Source organism: Halichoeres trimaculatus, unplaced genomic scaffold, assembly GCF_033239565.1.
Source record: "Halichoeres trimaculatus isolate MK-OKI-2021-1 unplaced genomic scaffold, fHalTri1.1 fHalTri1_scaffold_23, whole genome shotgun sequence".
Taxonomy (NCBI): Eukaryota; Metazoa; Chordata; class Actinopteri; order Labriformes; family Labridae; genus Halichoeres; species Halichoeres trimaculatus.
In genome coordinates, this window is record NW_027437201.1 from 14,300,757 (window position 1) to 14,325,327 (window position 24,571).

The 24,571-nt window shown below is 41.8% G+C and overlaps 1 protein-coding gene across 9 annotated transcripts in view; it reads left to right on the top strand.

The window, feature by feature from the left end:
• rbfox3a (RNA binding fox-1 homolog 3a) overlaps positions 1-24,571 on the top strand; it is a 511,621-nt gene that overhangs the window by 105,087 nt on the left and 381,963 nt on the right. For all 9 annotated transcript variants that reach the window (XM_074663816.1, XM_074663822.1, XM_074663819.1 and 6 more), the window contains one exon: positions 216-310. The gene's annotated coding sequence lies outside the window, so the exon portion shown is untranslated. The remainder of the gene's footprint in view (positions 1-215; positions 311-24,571) is intronic.

The following is a 24,571-nucleotide window of genomic DNA, read 5'->3' on the forward strand; positions in this document are numbered from 1 at the left end:
GGCAGGAGCCTGCACAAAGGTTCTCAATGACCACATCACAGCCTCTTGGGAAATCTGTTTATGCACTGCCCTCAAGCAAGGCACTGAATCACTGTCCCTCCTGCGTCCATGCTTGGTGACTGAGAGCAGCTCTGTATGTTAATGGTTTGGTGTATGATCACAGGTGTTTGAAATATACTGATGAGTGTGTTTGTGTGCTTTTCTGTCCACATCAGGCAGCGGGACCGACAGAGAGATGCTAGCCGTCTAACAGAGGCTCCTCACATTTCTTCAACATCCCAGCGCCAGAGGACCGCAGCTGCTCCATAAGGTAGGATTCATCAGCAGCTGTTTCTGTAAATCTGTCCAACAAGGCAGTCGCATGTGTAAACAGTACTGAACAGCCGTTTAACACTTGCTTCAGATGCTCTAAAATTGTTATTAAATGTCCTATTTTAACCACTAGCATGAAGGAAACAGTACTCAACAGGTGCTTTTTTAGTGACGTAGAGTCATTGAGATGTTTTCCTGTTCAGCCCATCCTTCCATATCCTCACATCTGTGATTGAGTAATATCTCCAGTCCTCATAGTTGATACCGAAGAAAGTTACATATTTAAATGTTTTTTTTGCACGTCTAAATTTGTTACAAGATGTAGTTTGATCACACCTAAGGTTTTCAAAGGACTACTAATGCGAATCTATGAACAACCTTCTTTACAAAAGTAAAATTTCTCTATTTCTAGTGTTGATCTGATCCTTTAAACATGAACTGTTTTTTTTAAATCTTATTCTATTTCACCTTCCACCCTAGCTTATTTGATTGGTTTTACTGTAAGGATTTTATTTCACTTTCAAGTATTTTTATGACCACCATCTTCCTTCTTGTTTTATTTTTTAATTTCTACCTAAATTCAGTCTTTTTTTGTTCTTTTATGAAGCATTTTGACTGTATTAAAGTTACTGTAAAGATAAAGTAGTTTTACTTGGCGGTATTAATTTGCTATTCCTCCTGGTGAGTTAGTCCTTAGTCAGGGTAAACGCGTTACCGATCGAACTTAAGGGCTGGTAATCTTTTATTTTGAATTACACCCAGGTCCAAAGCTCTAAAAGATGTTTCTATCACTACAAAATCTGTTATTCTTCAATAGAAACTAACTGGTAAGGAATTGAAAGTCATGAGCAGTCTTTGTTTTGGTTGAAAACATTAAAGCAGAGTACAAGATAATTTTCACTAACAGTTTATGAAATATTGATGCAGTGTCTATCAGGGTAAATGTTGTGGTTCTTCTGTAGCATCATTATAAAAATGTGTAACCATCATGGAACTTTGGGTTGGTTAATTATTGATTTAATATGTGTGTGTGAGCGTGTGTGTATGTGAAATGTAAATGGGAGTTCAATGAGAGAAATGAGGGCTAGAGGCGTCAGGGGGGGTCTGAGAGACTTTCCAGGCTGGAGTGTTTGTGTGTTTTCACGGTGGAACTGATTTGGGTGTTTAAAAAGCAGCACAGATTCTGTAGCTTTGGGGAAGATTCTTGGAGGGATTTTGAACACCCCCACCACATATTCCCTTTCTAACCTTCTCCGCCTCGCCTCATCGTTCGCTTCCCAGAAAAACCCTGAACATCACTAGAAATGTGTGCGGAATATATTAATGTGCTATTTAAGACTAAGCCTGTTCTCTAGACCCCAGGACAGCTATACAATTAAAATCCCTGCACTCATTGTGTTTGTCATTAGCATTTAGTGATGGCTGTCCAGATGCTAGAAGTTGTTAGCGGTTAGCTGTGGCCTTCAGGGGGAGATCCAGGGCTCGGGGCTCTATATGGGGTCTTAGAGGATTACGTGCCTGGCAAGGTGCTCTTTTGTGTGGGGGAGATGAGGCAGCCGAGTAGCCCTCAGATCCAGGCCACAGGCACAGAGACGAGCTGAAAGGATAATCACTGCAGTTTATCTTCAGTGTTTTGAATTTAATGGAGCATTCCAGCCAATATTTGACCTTTACTTCCAACAAGCCCTAGGATGAACAGATACCTTACTTTTAATAACAAATGTACTTTCACTGTGGAGTGTGTATATATTTACACATTTTTATTCCATTCAGCTGAATAGGCTTATGAACTTTGCAGATAGATGACTTGAATAACTAAATGAGAGTAACATAAGTACCTCCTGATTCACTTTGTAAGCATTAGAAGTTGTAAAGTGACTAATTTTCAACATCAACAGTTGAACAGTGAATTGTATATTGTAGTATCTTGCACTCTGCACTCCTGTGCATGGTATAGTCTACATACAGTATGTGACCAACACTATCTGCAATGCAGTGCAAAAAAACCTCCCAAGCAATAGGTGGCAGTAGTTGCTACTGTTTACCTTCACCTGGCCTCTTTGCACTTCATGGAGCTTGGTTGGGTATATGATATGCAAGTCACATGTAGTAGAATTTGATATCCTTGCATCATTATGCATTTGATGCAACTCATTCTGCCTCACTTGCTCTTAAAAGAAACACTCCAACGTTTCCATTCCACTCAGAAAATTGAAGAAAGTGGATAAACCAGCAGTATTCAGGAAGGCAGGGAGCTCTTTGTAAAAAATAAAGGTGTATTTTTGTGTATGAGTATGTGTTAAATACACATAAAGTAAAAAACAATGTGGCTTGACATGATAAGCACGTATGCATTCTAATTGCAGCATGTACTCACTTAAGTGTTTGGGTTGAATTTTCTCAAAACTAATTGTATTAAATGATAACCCATTGATAATTTACCATTCCTCTGTTTCCTCCAGCATTTTTCAAAACAAAGAGGCCAAACTGACTGAGAGCCCCTATGGGCAAAACACTTACTATAAACAAGCGCCTCATATAATTCTCAGAAGAAACAACAGATTTATCCCTTTAGGTAAAAGATGATGTACATTGTATCCAAGCATCGCCCACATTGTGAGTGATTTCTTATACATTTCTCACAGATTTCAGTGTCCAAGGGGAAGCTGAATGAGCTCATTTCTCAGATTTGCATTAAGAGAGCAGCTCTGGATGAAAACACATTTGTGTTGTTCAGAGTGATGTAAAATCGTTCTCCCTTCTTTCTGGATGTTATTTGGTCATCTTTCTGCCTCATCTCTGCCTTTAGTTTGAACCTGAGCACCTTCAGAATCCAGGGACGTTTGTCTGCAGCCACGGCTGAAAGGCTGTCACAGCGAGTTACCAACACAGCCATCTTGTATCAGGGCTGCAGGGCTTAAATTCCAGCAGTGGAGCTATCCCACACCCAGTGGGAGACACTACACCAAACCAAACAAACCTTCAGCTCAGAAATATCCACTCGAAGGTACTTCTCTGAAAATGATGAGGTGTTAGCCTTTTCTTACATTGGCTGTGATACATCTAGAGATGAGGGTCTGTTTGAGGGGAGATTGAAACAGAAAGGCTTATTTCTGATGTAGACTTCTGTACACACCTACAAACACATGCACATGAACCATTTCTTAGCTGCAGTTAATCAAGCACAGAATAAAATACACCCTTTTAAAACATCCATGTTTATTGCAACAGCAGCATGCTCAGGGTCACACTGCCTCTGTGTGTATGTGTGTGTTTGCAGCCTTGTATGAGGTGTCATTGCACAAGGAGGGGGGCTCAAATCACCCATAATCTCCAGGGCAAAGGTCAAATGACTTACTCTCCCTGCCGTGCCACAGAGCACACTTATTTGTCAGCACATCCAGTGTTTCCATTGACAGAAAGTCACCTCAGTGTGTCATCAATAAGCGACTCGTTGTCACAGGTGTGATCAATGTCAGAGAACATCTAAAGAAATAAAACATCCTGCTGCTCATCAAATGGTTATCTACTGGTGTGAGAATCAGCCCATGTGTATGAAACTTTCTTGGAGCAGTCTGGTTTACTTCCCTAACTGGGACACAGTTCCGACCACACAGATCGTAAACATGATGTGGTGTTTTTGTTCACCAAATCTGTTAGTATGAAGCCTTTGTGTTTGCTTCCAGGCAGACTCTGTGGAGCTGCCTGCTGTGTCAGCATCTGCACTCCTCCTCCTCTGTCTCCTTCCTGCTTATTGAGTGGGACAGTTGAAATCAGCTCCATGAATAGTGATGACATCAATGTCGACCGCGGCTTTCTTTTAGCAGTCACAAGTCCACTTCGACGGCTGATTGACTTTAATTGGTGAGAGTGAGGCTGAAAAAAAACAACAGAATCAGGAGGAAAGAGAGGAGAAAGAATAACAATTAAATCGTAAAGGACTTGAGGAACAAAGTCGTAAAAAAAAAAAAACTTGGCAGCAGTGACTGGCATCAATAATTGGTGCACGCTGCTTGTTGGGTTGTAAAATGTGTGTTTCTGTGCAACACCTGCCTCAGACTGTTAACAAGCAGAGGTGAAGTGTAATCTGGAGGGTTGCTTTGTTTATAGCAGATGCTTTAAATTTTTAATGCAGCACACAGTGACAATAATGTTACTTAAGAAAAAAGGGAACCATTCAGGGTAATTAACTGTGAAGTGCAACTGTAGAAACGATGATAAATGCACAAACATAGCCTGTTCATAAGAAAATACAGATTTAGAATATTTCCAACTTTTTGTGTTTGAAGTGCTTATAACCTTAATTTTCTGAGTTTTTCTCATTCTGCTCAGTGTTCTGGGTCTTGAAAGTTGCCCCACACCACCTCTGACTCCCTTAGAAGTGCACACTGAGTCTGTTTTAAAAAGCCACTGTAAGCTCTGTTTTCATCCACTAACCTTAAAAACAATTACGTATTATGAGCAGCATCTTCAGACTTAGAATTGTACTTTAAAAAATGCATATAGTTTGGTTCCCAGCTAGATGTCATCGTTGTGTTGTAAAAGTTGACATCAGGAGTCCTGTACTATCATGATTGTGATTGGGCGGTAACTGGATGATTAGACATCAGTGAGCCTAAGGGGTAAACGAGTTTCTACTTATGCCTGAAATACACTGGAAACGTCTGCAGTGCGACTCGGTTGCGTTGGTCAACTTACACCAGCTGCGTGTTCAGTCCAACAAGCTGCATAACTGACAGACAGCTGGAGTCACAGACCGAGAAGTTCCCATGCTTCCCACTCCATTGATAAGTCTCTCTTCATTCATGTTGTGCTGTAAAACCTCAAACCTTTTGACTCCTGGTCTGGCTCTGCTCATTATGTCCATTCGTCGTTGCAGTCAAGCTAAATACGAACTGATTCTGACACAGTTTGTTTTATTTTGAAAGTCACTGGGTGTTTTTTAGGTAGTTTCCTGTCACGGCTTCCTGTCCCGCTTGATCTTTCCTATGCTGAATTTATGTGTCAGAGCTCTGTGTCCGCCAACAATAGGATGGCTGCATTTTATCGGCAACACAATGGACCAGCCACACAGATGTACTGCAACAGAACGGATCATGTGTATGTTGACAGATAGATTTGAATAAAACCCGTTTGATCAGTTTGCCATAACAAAACGCAGACGCACCAGGAGTATTTTAGCTGTCAGAGACCAGATGACACCAAAGGTTTTTTTTTTTTTTTTTTTTTTAAGACAGTGCTGGAAATGCTAGATAGCATTGTCCTTGTATCTAAAGAAGGCACTGCATGTGTGCCATAAGACAGAATACAACAAAACAGAACAAACTTATTTTTTAGTTTCTGTTTATGGCGTCCCACGCATCCAAACAAACTGAAATGAACCATCCAATTAAAAATGTACAAGCAACAAAAGTCAGCTGTATTACTTCCATTACTAGGAGATCATCAGATATTCCAAACATATGACAGCAGCTTTTTTTCAGTTTGTAAAAAATCCATGTCAGTTACTTTCATACAGGCAGTTACTGGAGTCAGAGGGTGCTTCAGCCTCCAGCTTTCTATCCACACAGCATCCAGTGACATACACAGCAGATCCACATCCTTATGGTTCTTTGATTTAAACATCCAGAGAAGAATTTCATCTGAAAGCTTGAAGTAAAAATGACAGAAGGAGCCGTGTTCACAGTGACCTCTGCAGAAACAATAAAATACAGAGATAATGCTGATGGCTTCATATTTCTGTCGTTGTTTTCTCCTTTTCTCGCCTTCCTTCTTCCTCTGGAAAATCAAACACATGACAACTTTATTAACCTCAGACTGATTTATTCAGCTGTGCAGTTCATTCTGGAAATGGATGCCTGTTTTTTAAAAGGACAGGAACACTATCACTCTTTTAGATTGTTTGTTGCATTGTTGTATTCTCACGTCTTTCCTCCACCTCTTTCCTCCTCTCCTGCCGTCTAGCTCGTGTGAAAGAGGAGGATGGTGGGAAATAAATCCAGGAGGTTGTCATAAAAGTGCTTTAACTTTGTTCTTTTCCCAGACCTGAGGAGTTGAGTGCCTACTCCATCAAACTGATTACCCAGGCAAAGTGCAGAGAGCTTACACTCCGTTTGACCTGCTCCGAACTACATCTGAGGGGATTCAAAAAAACCATAGAAGTCTTCTTTGGAGAGTTAAAGAAACAACCTTTGGCAATGCATGACCCAATATATCCTCCCTTCAGTTTTCCAGCGCTCTTTGTACTCTGTTGACAAAGTATGGAGAGCGTCTCATTAATGCTGCAGCTGTGGCGTTACCCTACTGTTAATGATTCGGGGAGGGATCGAGAGCCGATTCCTCACCCCTCCTCGCCCCCCACACACACACCTTCAAAGGCTCACCTGACAGGGCAGAGATGAAAGTCAGCGGGAACAGGCAGCAGAGTGCAGGGTGAAAGGCGTGGCAGACGAACGCAGAGCAGGATTTAAAATGAAGAGAAAGAAAGATGAAGAGAGAGAAAAACATGTGAGGGGTGCAACAGGGTGGGGAAGCTTCAAATATTTGAGTGTGCTTTGTGTGTGTGTGTGTGTGTGTGTATGTATGTGTGGACATGAAAGATGTTTGTATACTGTAAATTCTATACGTGCCTCATCCCTTCACATACAGAGTTACAAAAGTTGAGGTGACAGCTCTGCGTTAGCTTGAATAATGTGACAGAGCAGTCAGTTCACAAAGGCAGCTGATGTACACAATCCACTGTTTCTTCTGGAAAGAAACTTAAAACCTTAACTTGTATAATAAATGCTCACACTCCATTTAAATACAAACATGTTTTATGTTGATTTCTTCACTTTCAACTTTGCAGACTATCACTGGCTTTAAACCACCCACTGCCACCCACTCACACTGGACCTCAGACGGTGAAACAGACACTCAAGTCTTTGTGACAAGCAGACAGAAGTTTATGTGTATATAAAAGTAATTATCTGAACAGTAAAGTGTGCACAGTAAACTTGTTTGTTCTGGTATCACACTGGAACCTACTTTGCATCTTTTTTTTTGCAAACTTTGGACGTCTGGTGACTTTTGTTTGCACCTTTTTTGTAGTCTCTATCCCTTCGAGGCAAAGAATAAAGTCAAGTTTTCTTTGAGTAATCAGCAAAAAGAGGAAACATTTGGCTCCAACTCATAGCTTTGCCTTTTATGCTTTTGTTGCCAGTCTTCATAGAAAGTGGAACGCTTTATTTTCCAGTTGTATAAATAACCAACATGTCTGGTTCAAGCACGGTGTCATCCCAGGAAAAAGTCACTGTACTCCAGAACAACACCACGACTGATCCAGTTTGTGCTTTAAGAAAGATGTTGATGGACTTAAAAATGTGAAATCGAGCTAATCAAAGTGATTCTCTTAAGTTTTGGATCTTTAACCAGCAGCAGCTGGTGTGACCTTTGCCTCCCTGGCTGTGATGTAGCAGCGTGCTGTATGCAGACATGCGCAGGTTATTGTATCTCAGGCCTTGTAGGCACAGCTCAAACAGCCCCAGCCCAAACCTCATTAACAGAAACTGCATCCACAACATTTGGTGCTTGTGCAATAACTTGTAAACACATTAAAAATTAAATTGTACCTACAGGCTTTGGAGCTGCATGTGCATTTTAATTCACAGGCCTCCTAGCTTCTATTAACAAGCGCTGTCCCCTCGAAAAAAAACTGCCCTGAAAGCTGTGTGCAAACATTTTCAATAAATGCAGATTATGCCAATGTGGAAGATTATGTTTCTCTTGTGTTGTGTTCCATATCGAGAGATGATGAAAGCGTTTGAGTGGGAATCATGTAATGAAATTTAGAAGAAGTGGAGGCTTGCTTAATGTTTGTTCTGAAGCAGATGAGAAACAAAAACCTCTGCAGACCAACAGCATAAAACACTTCATTTTCGCTCTAAGTCTTCAGAAAAAAAGATACATCTAGGCTGGGAAAAGTCCTCTGACCTGATATTAAAGACAACGTATGTAATATTTAGACCTGTTTCTTGTCTTTATATTCTGAAACTGATGCAAAAATTATGAATAACTCACCAAACGTGCTGGTGAACGGTTACATCAGTATTTTATCAGCTTCAACTCAGCTGTGATCTTTTCTTTTAGCCTTTTGACCAAAGCCAGAGATGTTTCTAGTAAACAAGTATTGCTATGGAAAAATAAGTAATTAAATTGCAAATAAAGAAATATAAACAGTGTTATGCATTAACACGCACTGGTATTTAGTAAATGGTGAACTTAATGACTCGACTTGCAACTCAAGAGCTTGTTCATGGTTCACACCTCTCACATTCTGCAGTTGCCAGACGCACTGCGAGATATCAAGAGTTTGCAGGGGTCATGGCAGCTGAAGTCAGATGTACAGCACTCAGGATGGCTAGCACGACTTAAAATTTTGGATATGCAGTCAGCAGTGCTGCTAAAGCAAGTGCGTATAAACATTTGAAGGTCTTTTTAATGAACTGATCAGTGCAGATTCTATGGGAAAATCTCACATGTACTGGACATAGTGTACAGTTTTATTGAGGTGTTTCTTACTTGTTTTTAAGTCAGCAGACATTAGCATTGACTCATCCACATTGTCTTTGCAGGGGTTGACTCAGTCTCCAAATCCTCTGATCTCAGCCAGTCGAGCATCTGTGCAATGATCCACCTCATAACTTCCAGTCTTCCAATCCATCCTCATTTATTTAGCGCCAATACAGGCAGAGACCTGGAGCAGGACCAGACAAGGATCTGCTCTTGGTGACAGACCACAACACACCCTTAGAGGTCTTGGGGAGTCCCATTCTGACAGGTTTAAATCATCCTGAAGTAACCATAGGGGGAAACTACACAAGATCAGGATGGTCGTGACAGATTGGTGTAAGATCTTTGAAACATGAGCACATGTGCTGGCCTTTGCTTGAATCTAATTAAATTATTAGGGCCTTTGAAATGAAAACAAAAATCAATAAGAACAGTTTTTATTCATCAGTAAACAAGTCTGAATCCTCATGTCCTAAGAGTCCTCAAGCAGTCAACATCTGAGCCCAAGTGTGAGTCATCAGTCCTTCGTTCCAAGTTTAGTCACAAGCTTGGAACAAAGGTCCAATCAGAGCAGAGTCCAAGTCTTTGGCTTGAGCACCACAACACTGACTTCATCTTATGTCATAACTCCCGACGTGTTAGAGCCTCCATCTGACCACTCTTAGACAGCTTTGGATTATACTGTCTTAAAGGATTTTTAAATTTTGTGTCTTGCACCATCAGGGTACACAGGGGTTAGGGCCTTTCACAGAAATTTCTGACTGTACTTCTGAAGCTTTAGCCTGATCCTGTCATGATCACCTGTTGAGAGAAGGACTATCCCACAACTGTTGTTTACCAAAACTTGCGTTTTATCTCTGTTGGCGTCCTTTCTTGTATCGTCCATTACACAAACACAAGAGGAGAACACACACACACCCACCAACACACAGCTACACCTCCCGCCATATGTCTTAGTGGACTGTGGCCCAGGGGCTGCAGCTTCCCCCGGACAGATGGGAGTATCAGGGGGAGGTGGAGGTGGTCTGATCAGCACCTTGCTCACTAAGCACGGATGCTTGTCGAGATTCTTTACAGGCTTCACTCTGGGCTTGCTGCCTTCAAAGGGAACAGTTGAGCCTCTGTCTGAATGTGCCAAGAGACAAACAAGCTCAGCGCAATGCAACCCAAAATGAATCTCATGTTGACAGAATTAATTTGGATGGAGCACAGAGGTTCATTAGGTCATGGCTAATTTGTTTTTGTGTAGGTGTTTAACAATTTTAATTCACAACAAAAATGAGCTGATATGCTTCTTCAAAGCAGATGATCCAAAACAAATCAGGAGAGGCATTTCTCTTTGTATTTTGTTCTCTTCATGGCCAAAGGGAAAAAAAACAACAACTTGAAATCAGGAACAACTGCTGCACTTTGGACCACACTTTACAGAACAGTGTCTTTTTGTAGCTTCTGCATTAATTGCATGGTGTTTTTTTTTTACAACAGTTATTAATACCAGTTTATAAAGTCAAGAATTAAAACTGCATGCAGTGCACATCATCAGTCACCGTGAGGATGCACAGCGAGAAAGACGTGCCCCCCGACATGTACATCATGGTGTGATAAAGTAGTCTTTAAACCCATCATTGTGTTTGCAAGCAGAGGAAATGCTCCTTACTGTGTGTTGCATCACTTTACTGTAGGTTTATAAACTATTCAGAGGTTACGTAGAGTAGCTTCCTGTTCCTTTGCACCATGGTCACTCAGAAAGTAAAGACTGAGGAGCCTCAGAGCGGCTTTTTTCCTGCTCCAGGAGAGTTAATGTGATGAAAGAGGGATTTACATCTTCTTAGAAACAGCATGAATACTTTTATTCCTCCACGCTGTAAGTATTTCAAGAATATGAGCTTTCCCTTTTCTTGGAAGTGTAAAAGAATCTAAGATAACTTTGTTTTAATCTCATAATATCCTCAAAAAGTACATTTTTACATAGATTATTCCCATCCTTTTCTCAGAATCTCACCGGGACATATCTTTGACTTCTACTCAAACATTTTCTTTAACCCAAACTTCAGTTATATCAAATTAAGAAATTGACAGCACTTATAATTTACTGGTAAATAAAGAAAGTACCAGTACTTATTTTTTTTCTTAACTCATTGGCTTCCTGACATTTTCAGAGCATCTTGAATGATCTTTCAAGACCCAGATAATATTGTTTTCTATGACTCTGTAAACACCAAAACTACATAAGAAGGGTGGATTCTCTTCTTTTATGTCTCGCTTCCTGTTTTTGATACCAAAAAAGCAGAGGAAATGTACTTTTTTGATCGGGTTCACTTCGGCTGCTCCATCCTTTGATCCTCTCCATGATCAGCGACATCTTTTCTCACGATTCTCTCTAAACTACCACGGCACATCCTCACATCCTCAGTTTGAGTGTGACCTGCCTGAACTTTTCTGACTTCCAGCGTCTCGCTACGCCTCTGTCATATCACATCTTCTCCTCATATCGGTGCTGATCTCTCATCCAAAGAGCGCACTGCTCTCACCCACTGTAGTTTATGAGCCTGCTGTTGATTGACAAGCTCTGCCAGACCCCGCCTCCCCCAGCTGAAACACATTACTGACAACAACCGCAGTCAACAGTTGTAATGGAATTGACGTCTATAGACATCAATGGCAGCCAATGAGTTAAAGCTGTTGGTTCACAGAAAATCAGACGCTTGGGTCAAAAGATGTTTTCTGGTTTTGAGTCAGTTATTCTGGTTAAAACTTTCCACTTTCTTAAAGCAGATTGGTACCATAGCTTTATTTTCTGAGTCTACTTTTAAATATTTTCACAAAGAAATTATTAGCATCCTGCCCTAGCTGCAGTTCACCCTGTAAATACAGAAGGTGGGGAGCTTTGATGGATGTAAACATAACAAGGTGTGCTGGTATTTGTAGTTTTTCTAGGGGAGAAAGCGCATACAGTGTTTTCTGTTACAGAGCTACTGACACTCCCACTTACAGTCAGCTGAATATGAGGCTAGAAGACCCTTAACAAGGACAGTTGATGCTATTTAAAGATATGATAGAAATGATGATTACAGAGCTTCTGAACTCAGGTTAAAGATTGTGAACACGTCTCAAAGAGACGACAGAGAGTGAGCAGCTAGTTCAGGTGAAGTTGAAGACTTTCTGTATCATATTAAGCGACTCTGAACTCTCAAACCTCCTCCGTCAGGTATTATCGTCTTCCTTTCCTGACCCTATTTCTCTCCTGTCATCTTATTCTCTGCTAACACACACACACACACACACACACACACACACACACACACACACACACACACACACACACACGTTAGATGCCAGTTTTACACTCAGCTTAGTCAGCCCACTCTCTCTGGGGTAACAGGGTGTCTCACACTGGGCCTTGGCTGGCAGACGTGGCTGAGACATGTGGAGGAAACACACACACACAAACACACACACACACACACACACACACACACACACACACACACACACACACATTCGCACAAACAAACACACACATTTGAACTCTTTCAACCCGCAGTGCACAGATGGACACATGGACAGGCCTTCAATGACCAAGAGTCTCCAAGGACAAGCTGATGGTCCATTCACAGCCATGTCCAGACTCACACACTTTCACACACACTTTCGGGTCTGTTAGGGTCATGGTGTGTGTGTGTGAAAGTGTGTGTGCGTGTAGGTCCTTTACAGATGGACTTGCAGTGCCATTAGAAGACATGAGGGGACATGGCATCATTAATAATACAGCCAACAGCCTGCTCTGAGGGCCTGAGTTCAACATTAACAAGCTGCCAGCCTGGCACACGCACACACACACACACACACACACACACACACACACACACACACACACACACACACACACACACACACACACACACACACACACACACACACACACACATTCTCAACGTCACTTTAGCTGACACAACTCCGCGTGGGATTTAGACGTCTTTTTTTCCCCTCTTTTTGAAAATGTCTTACAATAAAACACACTCTCTTCCGCTCTCTCTCACACACACACACACTCATACACACACATCATCACACTCCCGCAGGCAGCAGATGGTGTGGTGGGCGTCAGGTACAGTAGCAGCCTCCTGACACCCCAAACAGCTGTTACCATTACACCATGCTAATTGCCATCAATCAAGACAGCACCTTGGTGCATTTGCAGGCAGGGTGTATACTGCAGTGTGTGTGTGCTGTGTGTGTTAAAGAGTGTAACACAAACTAGAAAAGGCAAAGGCAGAGTTTTTCCCCTCATTACCTAAACCAAAAATGATGTCCTCTCCCTCCTCTTCTGGAGGAAGAAGGCTTGTGATGAATAATGAAGACAACAGGAACAGAGGCAACAGATCCATATCGTTGCATGTCTTTCCTGTACTCATTAGTCTCTGGCTGTGTGTGTGTGGCCAGTATTCAATTTTTTTATTAAAGGGAGTGAGCGGGGGGTTGATGTTGGCAAACCGCTGTAGGCTGAGAATTAGTATTTTTCAGCCAGCAGCTGCACATGGAGTTTGATTCGTGCAGGCTGAGTGGGATCGATGGTCAGAAACGAGTCTGTCGATGCAGGTCAGGCTGTACATGGACATATTGATACTGCTGCAAACCTGCAAAAAAAGAAAAACCTGGTTCAATAGTCCCTGGTGGTTCAAAGGCGGCTGCATAAGTGCCAGACAACACAGCATTGTTCATTATCCAGGTGGCATGTTATGTGGGAGATATCGACAGAATCATAACAGAACCTTGAATTTGAGTAGAAATGTGCCGGGTTGGCGTTAGTTGTTTATCCGTTACTCCTCGTCCGTTCAGGCTTGTTGTCATGGTGAACTCAAAGACCTTGAAGCTGAGCAGGTAAAGAACAAACTTTCAACATCATACACAACTGGGACACATCCACACAGATGTTTTCACTTCTACTCAACTAATGAGACCTCTGCTCAGGACTGTGTAGGCGTGCAAAGACTGTTTGATTGACGTCTTCCTCCCTGTACTGTTAGTTTGCTGCACCTGTTCAGACTTTAGATGTTGCCTTTTGGGTCTACGTATGGATTAAACCTTTACAGGGGGAATTCATGCAATATCCAGATCCTCAAACACAGAGTGTTGAATTGGAAAACCTCAAGCAGTAAAAACAGGAGATGAACACAGGATGGATATGCAAACAAAGGATCTTAAATGGATATTTCTCAGTTTTTGAGTTGGGGTTGCAGGTCAGCTCTTTCCTTTAAACCAAACTGCAGGGAGGAACGGTATCTAAGCTAGACTACATTTTCCTGCAGACAGGTCAGAGTCTGCAGTGTGAATTAGCTAAATTTGAGAAACTCTGTCACAAGTGTAGGGGTGTAAATGCATGCAATATTAAGAATTTGTTCAGCACTTGCTTTGCTGGAAAAGCCTGATTGTTGCTGTACAGTTTATGGATACAACATGTGATCTTCCACCTGCATGATATGATATACATGTCAGGAAAAGTAGACATTGTGGCGTCTTAATTTTGCTTTATTTTAAGCACAGACATAAAGGTTTTAACCTTCAAGGAAGACCAAAGGTTGATGGCACTTGCTTTGCTATTGCAAGCAAAACTTGAATTTAAATTTGTTCACCTGCAGGTCCTATGAGCCTGTGTTTAATAAACTATGCTTGGTTTAAAAAGTTTGCTGAGTTTTCTTACCTTAGGCTAGTTGGTTAGTTCATTCTGTTAAAACTTTTGGGACATTAGTTGCTCCAGGGAATCCACAGAAAACAATAAAACAACTAAAAACAAAAGTTTAGCACTTTAGTTGTTGAATGCTAACTCAGGGTGAAAGTTGAGGTGATATCAGTTTATTGTACATGAGGTTAAACATCTCAATATCAGCACTGTAAAAAGCGATGTACCATTTCTCAGCATTATGGATAAACCCCGATATTTAAATGTAAAGATGATGCTAACAACCTGCTGCTGAAAATCAATCTCTAAAGTTAATCTCCTCTTGGCAGTAACGTTGAACGCTCTCCCTCACTTGCCTCCATTCTGCCTCTCCTCTCCGGCCATCTCTCCTCCCAAACACTTCTTCACACACCAAGTTGCCAATCCTGACCCCTCAGAGTCCTGATTGAGAATTTCACTGTGCAGAATCAATACTCTAATCTTCCTCCTCAGCCCGCAGTAGATAAGTCTGTCTGGTCTGTCTGCTCTGCCCTCCACCACTCAGTGCCTGGCCCCGTGTCCGTCATCCTGGGGATAGGTCAAGCTTTCCCTCCCCACTAAAAGGACATCCATGTATTAAAACAGGAGGGTGGATCCTGTCGGAGGAAGTGTAACACATTCTTAAAGACTGAGGAGCCCAAACAGCAAACTTTTATAACATTTTCAAGCATTTAGAAGATCTATCACTTATAAAAATGATCATTTTTTTCTGTTAAGATACCAAAAATACTTATTCCATCATCTGCTGTTAAATGAATTCTGCAACCACTTTCTGTGAAAAAGTCTTGCAAACAGATTGCTAAATGTTCCTTTAGATTTTCTCTTCCCATCGTCTTTGCAGTTGATCACTGGAAGGCAAACCTATTTCATCAATAAGTCAGAATTGCTGATGTCTAACAACCTAAAAAACGTGATCCTTTTGATTAGTGTTTTTGAATGTGAGCAGAAGATGCCTGAAAATGGTGAATGAAGCCTCTCTTTTTACACCCCCACCCCTCCCCTCTTTGCCCGGTCGAGTTTGAGTTTGTCCTTTTAATTATCCCGTGAAGGGTTTTGTCCTTGGTCAAACTTTGCTGGTTTGAATCAGCACTTCTGCTCTCAGCAGAGTCAGGTACGTACAGTACAGTAGATACTGTGCTGTCTGACTGACTGACTGACTGACTTTCTGCTAAATTACCAACTTCCACTTTAGAGGAGACAAACTTTCTCCTGACTGACACTCGGCACATTTCCTGCTGGATAATATTCTCCGTCTGTCACACTGAACTGTGTGTCACCTCCACATTTCCATATTATTGGAAAGTCTGTTATTGTTTTCAGAATGAGTTAGTTTTTAGGGGTATTATTGGAGTTTGCACTGCAGAACAACAACGCTCACACCTTTTTACCTCTCAGTTGACTTCCCATGATGCCTGCCTTCGCTCCCTCGCTGGATGCTTTAACGCTGAGCTCTGCTGTCTGCTGAAGGAGATTTCAATGTACGACACAGCGTGGCCACTGCAGTGTACACAAACGTAAATCGCTGAGTCGCTCTGCCCCCCCTCGACTGCTGATATTCCTGTTTGTCATTTACCCAGAGGCTTCTGTTTGCCTCGCCCGTTTACCCAGCAAACCCAATCCAAGTGTCCGACTCACACTTCAAAGCGTTCTCTGTCCTTCCCGCTGATTCTGATCTGGCCTCGTTTGCATATTTCAACGCGCCCCCTGCTGTGCCGCAGATCGACTGGGCAAACAGTTCTAGGATTACCAAATCCACCGTCGGCCCTGTTCTCTTTATTGATGCTAATTACTCACAGGGTTTGAGAGACTTTGGCTTTTTAATATTCACACTTTGACTGCTGAATTTAAAGGACGATACAGACTCTTTTTTCCTCTCAGGAAAGAGAAATAACATTTGTAAACTGAAGTGAAAAAACAGGGCGGTTAGGCAGATGAAGGAAGCTGGATTAGAGCAAATTAAATCAATTATTATCTTTATGTGATGACTTCCATGCCAAAAACACACATATTAAATCAGTTAAGTATGAAGAGAGATAGAAAGGGAAAGTCACAGGTTACCTCTTATGATCATGTCATTAGTGTATGTGTAAGTGGACTGTTAGCTGAGAAGACGGAGCACACTGAGTCTTCAAGGAAGTCTGACTTAGAGACGGACAAATCTGACAGTGCAGAAGACAGCTGCTTGATAAATTCAATAAATTGCAACATATGACAGATTTAATATAAGTTATCAGGAAGAGAATTTGGAAGTGTCTCTTATTGCTAACCTGAGCCAAATGATGTGGATTGCTAAAAAGAGACGGATTTCCAATTGCTCTTCTTCCTCACTGAATAAATACAGACACAATATTTCCTGTGTATTCATGCACACCTGCCCTAATGTAACAAACAGCAAACTGTAGTTAAAGCTAACAACTTGAAATCCAGTCATCCAGCCTCTGGGATTTGATTGACAAAGAGAAAAAGCTAAACTGCTAATAAATCATCAGTGTTGGTGGCAGCATTGAGCTGAAAGTCAACTGTTTTTTTGACCATGCAAAGCTAGCTAAGCTTAGATTTGTGCCACTTATTATTTCTTGCTTTGACTTTGTGCTTTTAAGCTGTGGTCTTTTAAAGCTAAGAGAACTCCTCCATCTCTTGTCCTTGAGTTCTCAAATGGGCAAGCAAACAAAAGTTTAGCCTTGCATTGACTCACAGAGTTTGGAGAATATTTTGACCAAATAAGACAGATTCCTGCTGACTTTACCTACACAAAAAGTTTTTTAAAAAAGTCTTTTCTTTGTGTTTTGATTTACTCAATCAGAGAGATAAAATAATAAATTGAACAGTTATGATGAAGCGTATCTTGGAAACATTTTGGTAAGATTCCTTTCGTGTCTTTGTGTGGCTAAAATATTTTTCTGAGTACCTTTCAAACTTAGATTTCACTTCTGGTTTCTTTTGAATTGTACTCGGTGTAGCTCAGGTAGCTCGTCTTAAAAATATGTCCCTGAACTTAATGTCAAATAATTCAGCTTTAACCCCTTTGGGCTTCTCTATTCTTCTTTTCTCTGAAAAATAACACAGCAGCTCTAATATCTGGAGGGGAGGCTTAAAAAGTGGATAATTCTCTACAAACTTAGTGTTTCCTTTTAATTAACAATAAAAGTTCCAGTGTTTACACAAAAAGGTCAGTGGCCATTAAAATGTATGAATTTAAGGAGGTCAGGACTTAAATTAACTGAATGTAGTCGTGCCTTTTTAATCTGATTAACTATCAGTCTGAGAAGGGATCACCTGTGGGAGTGAGCCGGGCTGATCTGTAAAGGCTTCAGGTCGAGGCGCTGAGACTTTCTTTCACCGTCTGAACCACAGAAGAGTCCACACCGAGCCCTGACTCCTCTGAATTATATATTTAACATCCAGCTCCATCCCCTTTATTATTCATTACAGGTTTGTGAAGAAGGGGGAGGGTTTACACCGAAGAAGCAACAGTGTCTCGTCTGCCTTATTCCTTTTCTCTCCTCGCTCCCCGTCCGTCCCTCTCTGAGCTTCAGTGTAGGAGTTGATTGACTTTGAGAGGGCGATCAGGCTCTGAGGGCCTGCTGAGTGTCTCTGCAGAGCTTCGAGGACACCGATTAGCTCCTCGTCTGTTGTTGTTGGTCCCAGCAGCGGGCTTTCTGTGAGCAGCCGCTAACGCCAGCAGCCTCGTTTAAGGAACACAGTCCGGCGGGGCTTCATGTGCCGACGCTCTGCCTCCTTGCAGCTGCCATGCTGTTTGGATTTAGATTGTCTCCCTTGTCTTTTGCCTTTTCTAGGTGTGTGTGTGTGAGTGTGAATGAGTGTGTCCACCGGGGCTGATTCTTCAAATAGCCGGCTGTAACCAGAGGGAGCTAACTCACAGACTCAGGTTACGTACAAACAGCCTCGGCTAATCTCTAAATTACAGCCAGGAGGGCTCGACAGAGCAGGCCAGGCCTGATGCAGTGTTATTCTTTGTGTGTTTGCGCCTGTGTTTACAGCTTGTGATCAATTTGAATATTTAATACACTGGTATGTAAATTTATATGTGCCAGGAGTGAGTGCAGTCCATGTTTGAATGTGTGTGTTTGCAGTTTGTGTGTTAATCTGGCGTCCTGCAGATTACATCTGACACAGACGGAGTGTGATGTGTTGGTCCCGGCTAATTCGGCTTCAGCCAGCTTGACATCTTCACACTGTTTGATAAGAGGAGGAGTAGATTGGCGACTGTGCTGACAATCTTTTATTTACTGGCTGCAGATAAAACCATTAATTTCTGTTAATTAATGAGCGTGTGAGCCCGGAGGGAAGGAGGTGGGGGCGAGGAGAGGCATCAACATCCGCTGGGACATCTGCAAGGAGATGCTATTTATCTCCATTAGACACACTGACACTGTTTCTATCTCTCTCTCACACACTTAAACCAATATTTGGGGTCGATGCTGGTCTTTATTTGGAACAGTCTAATTCCTGGATCCGGTGAGTTTTGTTCGCAGCTGTAAAAATCGAAAACCAGCTTTCAAGTCTGAAGCACCGGGCATGTTCATAGAAAGGGAGAGGGTCATTGTGAGCAAAGGTTTATGTTCCAAATGTGTGCTTGACAGCAGGAACAAAGAGCTGAAAACATACAACCCAAAAAGCCTGCAGGACTTCTTTGTTTTTCAGTTTAACACCAAAGCCAGCGCCTGTAATTCTCCTCCTTCAGAGGGCTGACGTGTAGATCAGGAGCTGTTTTGGGCATCATCCATCATCGAGCACTTTCAGGTTGTGCCATCCACTTGGTTTCATATAAAAAAGGTCGTTACCAACAAGGTCATGCTTTTAATCTGACTGAACTTTAACTGTTGCAGCGAGGCATAAATCCAGACCGGAGCCTGAAGGAGCTCTGCTGTGAGATCTGTTATCTCTGCCTCTTCTTCTGTTGGAAAAGCCACACAAAGGGCCTTTCTGTTAGCACTGAGGTTGGCTGCAAACCAACAATCAAACTTTCACTAACAAAGCTCGATAGTCGGAAAAAAACAGGCAGAGTCTGCAGAAATTCACACGGCTCTTTAATGATCGCTTCCAGCTGCTGCCGTCACCGTCTTTCACTGCCCCTGATGCTGTTATCATCCACAAAGATTCAAGTGGGCCTTTGCAGAATCTCTATTTGTTCTAGCGATGAGCCGCGTTTCAGTCTTGATTTTGAGGACTTGAAACTTAAAGGACTTGGACTCAAACAAGGATGTACCCAAAGATCATCTGGCTCCTGGTAAACAAAACATGTGTGATCCATTTAGAATAGAACAGAATAGAATAAAAAATACTTTATTTATCCTCGAAGGGAAATTCAGGAGGAGTCACAGCAGCAATCGAGAAAACAAAAGTAAAAACATATACAGAAAATGCAAAAAGGTCCATAATGAGAGATTTTGACAGCTTGTCCATCATTCTCCAGTCAGCCAGCCTCCACCTCCACAGGGTCCAGGACTGAGCTTCTTCAGCAGTCTGTTCAGTCTCTGTCTCCTGTATCCTGTCCACTCACAGCAGGTGAAGCTCTTCCAGTTCATGTCCAGTGTTAGCTCTGTTAGCCATGTCTGTGAATAGCATGATGCTACTCTGCCTTCTGATATTTCCTCTGTTGCTGGGTTAACACGGCTAGCTTGACCATCTTATTGGAGATGGATCATACATTCCCAATAACTATGGATGGAAGGACAGGTTGATGTTGTCACTTCTAAGCTCACATCTGAGTACTCAGAGTACTCGTCCTCACCTCTTTCTCCTCACCTTGTGGGAAACATCAGGCCTTGCACCAGTTAGCAATGACGTGCTACTGGCTGCTTACAGCTGATTTCACATGTAAACAATGCGGCCATGGTTACATGTAGGACCTCAGGACAAACCCAGGAGCAAAATAGTAAAAGTATCACTGAAGACAAAACCAGTTTGGTGTCCATGACTAACAAATGAATCATACAAGTAATGATCCACTCCAAATGCAAAAATGAGAAAAAAAAGAGATGAAAAAATGTACAAAAAGTGGACAAGGAGAGAGAGCTGCTGCAACAGACAGCCACAACCAACAGGGCGGCGTCTAGCCTATTTAAAGGTCATATTGACACGTGTTCTGCAAAGTTGATTAGCCATCATGCTATTTCTGCAGTGTGCAGAGATTCAAATGCTCAAGTCTGAATCTGTGATAATCAGAGTGCACTCCCCACAAAGTTTAATTGAACATCTTTGAAGTTTTATTTTTTACACTGTGACTTTATATTGACTCCACAGTTTGGTCCAAACCACCCTGCAGCACCTCTACGACTGCTTTGATCATTTTTACCTGAATCGTGTGTGTGTGTGTGTGTGTGTCTGCCTCACTTATTTATCACCAGGACTGCAGGTTAATGGGAGGTGCACGCATTGAAATTCTTGAAAGCATGCACTCCCATTGTCCCTCTCATCCTCTATCTCAACCTGGTCCTATCCTCTCTTCTTCTTTCTCTTTCTACCCATAACCCCTCAGGAGAGATCAAACAGCGAGTCAAGGTGTGAAAGTTAATGGGATGTAATTATTAAATTAACGTGATTCATCACTGGACTTTGACAGCCTGCTAGACATATATCAAACAACACATGTACACTCACGCACACTAAAGAAGAGATGCTTAATGAACTGTGTTTTGTGTGCCTCACCTTGTCATCTAATCACCATTTTTTGTGCGTCTGTCCTTTGGTTTACTCTGATATTATCAGTGTTTTTCTGCTGTGGCTGTACATCAGCATGAGTCTGTATGACGTGAATGAGAGAGTAAGGGGGTGTTTTTTTTTAAGTCTGCATATCAGTGCAATTTGTTTGCATAAATAATGTGTGTACTGTGCTTGTAGTACAGTGTTAGAGTGTGTGTGTAGATATTTGTGTGTGTGCAGGTTGATCTGGATGCAGCTCAGGCCTCCTGCTCAGTGGCTGCTGCTGATTTATTTGCTGTTTTCTAAACCATTGACAGGAGAAAACAAATTCATGTGAACATTAAAATACAGCCTGGACTCTCTTTCTCTCTTTCTCCCCCTCTCTCTCTACACACACACACACACTCACACACACACAGAAGCATACACATTATTTATGTTCACATAAAGCGAGCATTAAGACTGGGCTATGACAGAATGCTTGGACACCTGACTGTCATAGAGACTGTAAAAGATGCTGAAACAGTATCAAACACACCAGTTATAAATATGTGAGCGCGTTTGTTGGAATACAAATAAAGTGTGTGTGTGTCTCTGCACACGCTTGCACAAACAAACACATCCCTCCCCTGTGGTTTCTGTAAGTGGGCAGGTCTCGGTTGGCCAACATGCTGCCATTAAGTTTATTAGAAATTCAATTTTGGAAGGAGCGTGAGCCCGTGATGGATCAAAGAGAGGAGGGAAATAAGGAAAGAAAACAACAGCAAAAAAGGACAGAGATGAATGTGTCAGCAGGTGGAGGTGTTGTTGTAAACAACTCAACATCCACAAATTAGAAGCTGAGTGATATAATGTTGAACCTGTCCAGGAGAGATCCACTTCAATGGATTAATTCTTAACTGTGGGCTCAAATAAAACCATCTCTCAGAAGATAGGATGCAGAAAACAAAGCTTGCAGTGATTTAGAAACATTGTTTTCACCTTTGTAGTTTGTCAAACTCAGAATCCCTAGCTTTTTGTTTTGATTAACATTGAGCTTTTTTAAATTTGAGCTAAAATTTTCTTCACTATAAAGACAATTTTTAGAGCTGTTTTTTTTCTTGGTTTAGATTGGTCAAATGACACAACATAAGGCAAAAGAGTCACATGGGTACTTCTGCAACCACAAAAGGTGGTGAAATACAAGATGTATATATGAAAACTATCTGAATGTAAGAATGCAAGGAGCTTGGTGTGAAACAGTGCCCTGCTAGCTTACGTGCTAAAGCATGCAGCACAGCACAGCTCCTAGGGCGGCAATAGATCAGTTTGTCTAAAGCGGCAACCCCCGGTCTGGGAATATGAGACAATGCGGAAGTGCTAAAATCTGCTGTTTCTCGAGTGTTCGCTTGAGGCTGGCTCCGGAAGTACGGGAAGTCACATACACAACAAGCCAAAAAAATCAATTTTCAAAGCAGAAATTAATCTATTTACTGCCTGGTTCAAAAAACGTCTCCTGTCTGAGTCGCTAATATTACTACTAATATTACCCCCACTGTACGGGGGTGAATTTTTTTCTAACTCAGCCGTTTGGAGGGTATTAAGATCGCGAGCTCCCTCAATAAGAGGCACAGCTGAGGGTACATGACCGACAGGCACCCTATGGCTGTATGCAAAGCCCTTGCCTACCAATATGGCCGCTATAGCCAATGTGCTTCATTTTCAGTTTCAGAAACAGATGGGTGACGTTGGCAAGACTACATCCATGTTTTATACTGTCTTTGGTTTGTCTGGACTTGGCTTGGGAATCAAAGAGTCACCAATCCAAGTACCTTTACAAATCAAGTTTGAATTGCTGGTCTGCTTTCTTGGTGGCACAAAAGTGCTTTTGAGCAATGCACCAGCCTCCTAAAATGCTCTGCACACCTATCCATGTGCAGCTGTGTTGCTTAGACGTCTCTGAATTGGTACATGTTCATATAATCCTGTTTGTGCATGATCGAGTGAATTTTGGCTCATGAAAAAAAGGATTTCCCCTCAGGTTTTCATGAAGGATATAAAGTAAAAAAAGAGCATCTAATAAAAGTGGGAAAGCCTCCCAAAAAATGTTTACAATGATCACAAATTTGGCAGCGAAGTTTATTATCCCAGTTTTTTTTAAGGCCCAAAACATATTAAAGTCTCTGCAGCATTTCCCCAGTGAGCATTTAGTATCTGCAGCAGAGCTTGTTTGTTAGAAAAATAACACAGATATGCTTTGACTAAGACAACAGAGGTGAAAGAAGTAAGCTACTACTCAGGCATTGGTACAAGACTTAATGTTTTTACAAGTAACAATACAAGAAATCAGAGGGATGAGCGGACTAAAAATGGTGCATCAAGCTTTTCACTTTCTCAAAGAGAGTACAGACTACTGCCATCACTTGGTGAGGAGAGTTTTCCCAAACTGAAGTGCACTCTTGCATGCACTTGGCTCAGACACAGGTGATGTGTGGGGACATAAACTTGGCCCCTGCGGCTGTGGGTTCCTTGCTGCAGGTTCGGTGCGAATGAGTTTTGAAAGTCACATTGTGCAATTCTAGTTCAAGGTACTCTTTGAGCTCTGCGCCTGTAATCCTCATTGTTGTCGTCTGTCAAAGACGAGATGTAGATTAGGTTTCTGCTGCTCAGCATATGCATGGGAAATTGAAAAACAGTTTTACTCAGACAAGTGTGGAAAGGATGAATTTCATTTACTGTGGAGCTGCTGCCACTGCAGCTTTTTCATTCAGACATCTTATACTTTTTGATTTCTTCTTCTCTTTTTAATATGGAAAGCAATGACATCACATCTCAAGGGGGACATAAATCATTTTGAGTTGTGCAGTTAGACTCCAGAATTCAGCAGCCAGTTAGACTTTCAAAATAAAGCAGCCAAGTTACCAATTAGGATTATGCACCATTCGGTTTAACTTCCAGGGTTGGATATGTAAGATGCATGACAGTTTTTTCTTACATATTTTCCCTTTCCCTACTCTGATGACTAGAGAATCTGCAAATACTAAAACATGTATCTTCTTAATAGCATGCCAAAAGGCCAACGAGAAAGGAGCCAATCAGATCGATGCACCGAGGCTGCACCAGATGTAATATTTCTGAGAGAATGCCAAAACTGTCTATCATCTGCCATCAGAAAGAGAGTAAAAGCAACACAAGGCAATGAACAGAGAGGGAGAGGATTGTAGGACTGGTCCAGCTGCAGCCAGGAGGCTTCTTTAAGAAGACAGAAAGCAGGCTAATCCAGGCTGTGCTGCTGAAAACCCAAACCAGAGCTCCAGTAAACTCTGCCCAAAATATGGCATCTTA